Genomic DNA, 6000 nt, shown 5'->3' with positions numbered 1-6000 from the left:
TTGATTAAACTCTGAGGTTTCAAAGCAAGAGAGCAAGCAGGCTCAGAGGAATAGGGCGAAAAGGAAGTAGATGGATGGAAGGAAGGAAGGAGGGATGAAAGTGAAGCTTCATTATAGGGACCATGCTCTCCTGTATAGAATACCTGTGGTCCCAGAGCTAAGAACTCCACCCTATCCTCCTGCGCAAACCAGGCTGGTGGTTCTTTAAACACCACAAAATGGAAAATATCCAAATGAAGGAGGTTGATCCAGTTTCACCAACCAGTTGCCAAATTAGTGTGCCTGTTATTCAGTGCTGTGTGTGTCTGTGAGCTCCTGAAAGTGACAATTCAATTCAAGAGTTCAATCAGTAATGGCAGTTTGACGAAATTTCCTGTTCGATTCTGCCACATGCGTTTTTCCGAATGCATGCATGATGGCAGTAAGAAATGTAAAACTAAATATGTGCAGGCACCACTTCATGAATGGAGGCAGGCTGCAGAATAAGCCAGAAAAGATTTCAAAACAAAAACGGAATGTAAGTGCATACATGATGCTGTAAGACTCTGAGAGTCCATAAGGCCAACAGGGTGAACAACATTTTATTTTTATTGCTACAAAAAAGCTTTCTGCGCCAAGTATAAGCCCAGAGACACTTATTTCCATGAGTACAGAGTCAAGCCTATGACAATTTCAGCCTGCAAGTCAATGAAAAGGGACTATCATCTGCAATATAGTGCAACACATCATAACAATGGACTCAGGAACATCACAAACCCACAGACATAGGAAAATTCACACGCTGAGGGTTGAGCATTCCAGAGAGGCTGCTGAAAAGAACGAGCAGCCACTCACACGCACAAGACAGCGAGCCATGTGGCACTATTTTAGTCTGAAAAGGTGACAAAACCTATGGAACTGAGGTGAGATGAACAACTGTAATTATTATAACTGACTCTGATTGGCTAATAATGTCATCAATCAAGGAAACACCCTGCAAAAGCCACTAATCCTGAATCTTCTTTGTTTTAGAAAGTCCCACCAAAACATATTACAACTAGAAAAGCACTAGAGCGCAGACCTCCCGCCAAGCACCTCAGCCCCCCTATATTGTGATTTACACCAAAAATAATGGCCCTACATTTATTTTATCTATATTTTTAGATTCCTTAACAATGAAAACAAACCTTTAGAAATTTGATTCACATTTATATTATTATTATTATTTTTTTTTAAGTTTTTTTAAGTTATTCAAATAAAGCCCACTTTCAGCAATGGTGGAGTCTTCTGGATCTAGATCCATAGCTTTTGAAGAAACAAATCAGTTTGCCTTCTACTAATTTCACAGTGTGTTGGTAAAGGCCAGCAAAAACAGAGCCTCCTTTGTGGAGAGACATGTCTCTCCTCCATAAGAGAGACATTATTGAAAGTGTCCAAAACCAAATTGTTCTGTTGTGAAAATTTAACCTGATTTCAACTGGGTCTGTTTCCTCCAGTTTTAAAGATAGAACTAGGGAACACGGGACAGTCTGAAAATACTGAGGAAACAGAGGATATTCTGGCAGAGAACTGTCCAGAGAGTCGGGAGCTGATCAGGTGAGATGTGTAACAGGTGCGTCTCGTTCAATTCAACAATGCGTCCCCAGGTGTGCAGGGCAGAAATCAACCTGCAGCAAAAGTCACCATAGGAAAACCCTCACAGATGGGGTTTAATGTTAAAATTGAAGATTTTTTCCTGACCGTGTTTTGGTGAGTGAATTGAATGCATATTCAAGATATTATTATTTTATTTTTTTTATCATCCATTATAAGTAAATGGGAAAATCCGGATTGCGACACTATCCGCATTCCGGATCCGATCAGGATGAAATTCGGTGGTGAGATAGAGGTACCCACCATCCATTACTGTGTCATATTCCATAAACATTCATAAAGTCTCAGACTTTAACATCGTTTTTGGCTTGTACAAGGTTCCTGAGACGTAACATTAAGGAAGAAACTAAAACAACAAATACAGAAATCCATTGGTCGGTAAAACTTGGACGATGCTGCAGCCAAAAATTCTCAACAGGGCTGACAGCATGATGTCAGCACATATCTGCAGAAACACAATGGTGCATGGGAGAACTGCACCACTAGACCCGTAACAAGAGTCATTTTCCAAGAGGGCATGAGGCCGAGGAAAGTGCTGAGGATCTCGTTGGAGTGTGAGGAATGTACGTGTTTGGGAGAAGTCTGGTGTCTTGTATGTGTGAGTGTGTGTCTTTGTGTGTGCCAATGCCTTCCTGTATGACTAAGCATATATTTGTGTGTTTGTGTCGGTGTGAGTGTGTACCGTAGATGAGCGTAGGTTAGCATGGGGTTCAGTGGTGCACCATTGTGTCACTTTTATTGATTCAGCTGGTATGAGAAATTGACAGCATCAAACAGCATCAAAAACTAGAGAAGTACTCAGAGAGCGCAAACCTCCGCCAAGCAGCTCAATTCCATTCTTGGTATCTTTATACACGGACCATGAAAGGTAAGAGTGAATCGGAGTTGTATTTTTAATCTGTAATCTGTAAATGGGGTTTTCAATGTTAAAATGTAATCGTTTCTCTGACCTCATTCTGGATCAGATCCAGAAGACATTTTGCATGATAGTTCATATCGGACCCCTTTATGACTGTGACTGAATTGAATGTTTGAATGCAAATTTTACAAGATATGATTTTTTTGAAAAAGCCTCCATTATAAGTAAATGGGAAAATCCAGTTATCCAGATGGGTATCTAGATTGCTCTCAAAATTAAATGGGATCTAAATTAGACCAAGATCCGTAATCCAACAGACAAACGGCGTCAAACACAGAACCTCCTTGGTGGAGGCAACTTCTTTCTCCATTGATCCTTCAATGGTCCTTGTCTTGCTTTCTATACCACCTTTATCGGATTTGTGACAGCAGAGAAACTTCATGTTCTTCCATCCTGAACATCCTTGTCTTTCCGAGACTTCAGACGACATGTGAACGGTCACACAAATGTGGAAATTTTTATCTAAAATTTATGAAATCTGACAAGAACATGTGACGCCTGAACAAAGGCGGCGCGGTTGAACAGCCATATTGTTTATTTTTTTGTCATTTCTAAGGTGAGCTGTTTATGGCTAAATTGGAATCTTGGTAAGAGATGCAGGTCAGGTAAGAGAGCACAACAGTCCTGTGATCCAGTTTAGAAAAAAATATGTGTACCGGTAAATAAAATGTAAGTAAACTACAACGGGTGGCATAAAGATTTCAGAAAAAGGAAAGCACTTCTAGTCAATTTTCTCCACTTTGAACCTTAAAATAAAAGCAAATTTTTCTTGAAATAATGGTCCAGCTATTTTTTTTTTTTATGGTTTCTCCTCAGACCTGCAGACAACTATATGTTTGAGCCGGAGGATTTGTGGAGTGATTGGATATGAAAAGCAGGATGAGCTCAGGCTGGGAGATCTTCCACAGCTTTTCTAAGGGCATGACAAACCAGACGCACAGAGCTGTGGAACTTTGCTGCCCGCTCAGTATGGGTTGGTCTTTGGCTGCAACATCATGTGCAAAGAGACCAGGGTTGAAAGAAGACAGCACCTCCCAGGGAAAATATTTTGTTTACCAATCATGAAAAACAGTCAGTCAATCGAGGGTGGCAATGCCGAAGATGTCTCACAGAGAGACAGAGAGAACCCACAGCTCTGCTGTTTTTAATTAACACTCAATGTTACCTTTTTTTTCTCGCTCTCTCTTTAATCCAGTCCAGGCTGAGGAACCGGGAATCAGTTCATCTTTCCAGCACGCAGGCACAGCACTGAATGCGTCTTTGTTTTTCAGAGTACCGTCCCTCTTCTTAAAATGTGGGTCTGTTTCTTTTGGACCGCCGCTCTCTCTCTCAGCTCCACCTCAGACTCAAAGCTGTCATTCATCTAACTTTGCCCAAGTTCATTTATTTTAAACAGCAATTTAAATAGGGAGGAAAAGTATATTCTATTTAGCCGCTCCTGGCTTTTTCTCTCCCTCTCTCTCTCTCCACCTGAATCCCATCACCAACAGTGTTTGGCCAGGAGCTGCTGCCGTGCTGTTAAAATGGAGAGTTCCATGTACAAATCGCAACTTAGGCCACACAAGTATATATTGTTGCAGTGAAATACGATTATGATACTAATATTACACCAGCAAATCAATTAAAAGGATATATATATTTTTTTTCATTTTCATGACCACAATTGTTTTTCCTCAGAAAGACACAGAAGAAGAATCCAAACAGCAGAGGAAGAATGGAGGAAGCAGCTGTCCTTCCTCACTCTCCTACTCTACTGTGTTTCCTATATGTTTTTTTAAGCTGAAGCCTAAGTCTCCCCTGTTCCACCATCGACCAGGGTAAGAATGTGGACTGGAGAGAGGAAGTTTGATCACGTTGGTGAGCTCAGCACAAGACCAGCTGGTGGCATTTCTGTTTGCACCAGGGGACTGAGCCTCAGACAACAATGAAGGTGCTTACTGCTTTAAAGCACTGCACATAATTCCTGTGAGCAGGAGCCTCTCAATAAAGATCAGATGACGTAGCGATGGCAATGAGGGATCCAGACCAATCAAAGCATTTTTTAATTCACGGCAAGTAAGTGCATTCCCTAATTTACTCACATTAACAAAGTGTCAAAGGTTACCATTCACACAGGTCACTCACTCATGGAACAACTGTTCGACCACTCAGTCACTTGAGCTCAAAGATCTTTGCACTGTTGAAGTCAAAAAATACATTAGTCAGTATTTAGCCCCTTATTTTAATCCTGTCTGATTATCCCTGATACACGCCCAGCACTCCCTCCAATTTTCAGTTTTTAGACAAATCCTTGTGACAGACAACCTGAAATCTTTCTGGGGCGAAAGGAATTACTTTTCAACCCGTCGCTTTTCTGTGACGAACAGGAGTAGTAAATTCAACGGGTTTTAAAAGAACGAATGAATGGAGAGCATGCATATCATATACATGCAACCCCCCACCTGGCGACAGGACCGCAGAAGTCCCACATAAAGTGCTATTCATGTGCCTAACCTGGACTGATTTGCTGCAGGAAATTAGCTCCATATGCACAGGGTGCAGAGATCCCACAATACAGTACCCCCCCCCCCCCCCCCCCCCCCCCTTAATATGGCCGGGGATGTTTTGACTGTGTCACAACCATCAGGTAGAGCATCCACACCTACCAGGATGCATATTTGATGTTCTAAACTGTGTTCCTTGTTTGGCTGTCATGTTCAAATGTGAACAAAGCACAGCAGGGTTGGGAGAGTGGATTCAACTCTTTTTTTCATTTGTATCACACTAGTAGAAGCTTACAATTTGATTTTAGCTACTCACTTGTGGAATTTGGTTCTCAGAACAAACATGCCTGTGTTTGAGCCGGTGCTGTATGGTAACACTTAAGATGCTTGAACAGCAATTGAGAAAACCTTTCCATCTGACTCTGACAGCCTTTTCTTCGGATGACGCCACACAACGCTTTAATGGTGGTGATTATGGTCCTTCTAAGTAATGTGTTGGTTGAAAAGTAGTGCCCCCCAAGTCAAAACATCCACCAGGGCAATAAATAAGCAGCCAGATATCTAAACTCAAATGCATCACTCCCAGATGAGTCTGACTAGTTTACGGGGCACACTGTCACTTACTCCTCCTTTTTTGCTCAGACCTGGTTGGTTGCTTGTCTTTTTTCTATAACGGGAATTACATGTTTTACTGCAGCTGCCATTCATTAGCAAGACAAGGCTAATCCGTGCTTTCATGGCACTCAGAGTGGCATTGAAGTACTCAAAGCAAGAGGCAGAATTTCAGGGAGGACTAAATACAGAGTTTTGTGTAAACTTTTTTTATGGTTAGGTTAATGAGGACGTTTCTCTGCAGAAGGTGAATGAAATAAAGACTTCAAGAGGACATTTTCCTTCAGACAACACAACACAACACATTTCTGAAATGCATTATTGCACCGTTTCATGACTGTTTTCTTGTATGAT

This window comes from Brachionichthys hirsutus, chromosome 8, assembly GCF_040956055.1.
Source record: "Brachionichthys hirsutus isolate HB-005 chromosome 8, CSIRO-AGI_Bhir_v1, whole genome shotgun sequence".
In the NCBI taxonomy this organism is placed as follows: domain Eukaryota; kingdom Metazoa; phylum Chordata; class Actinopteri; order Lophiiformes; family Brachionichthyidae; genus Brachionichthys; species Brachionichthys hirsutus.
Note: the sequence above shows the minus strand (reverse complement) of the source record.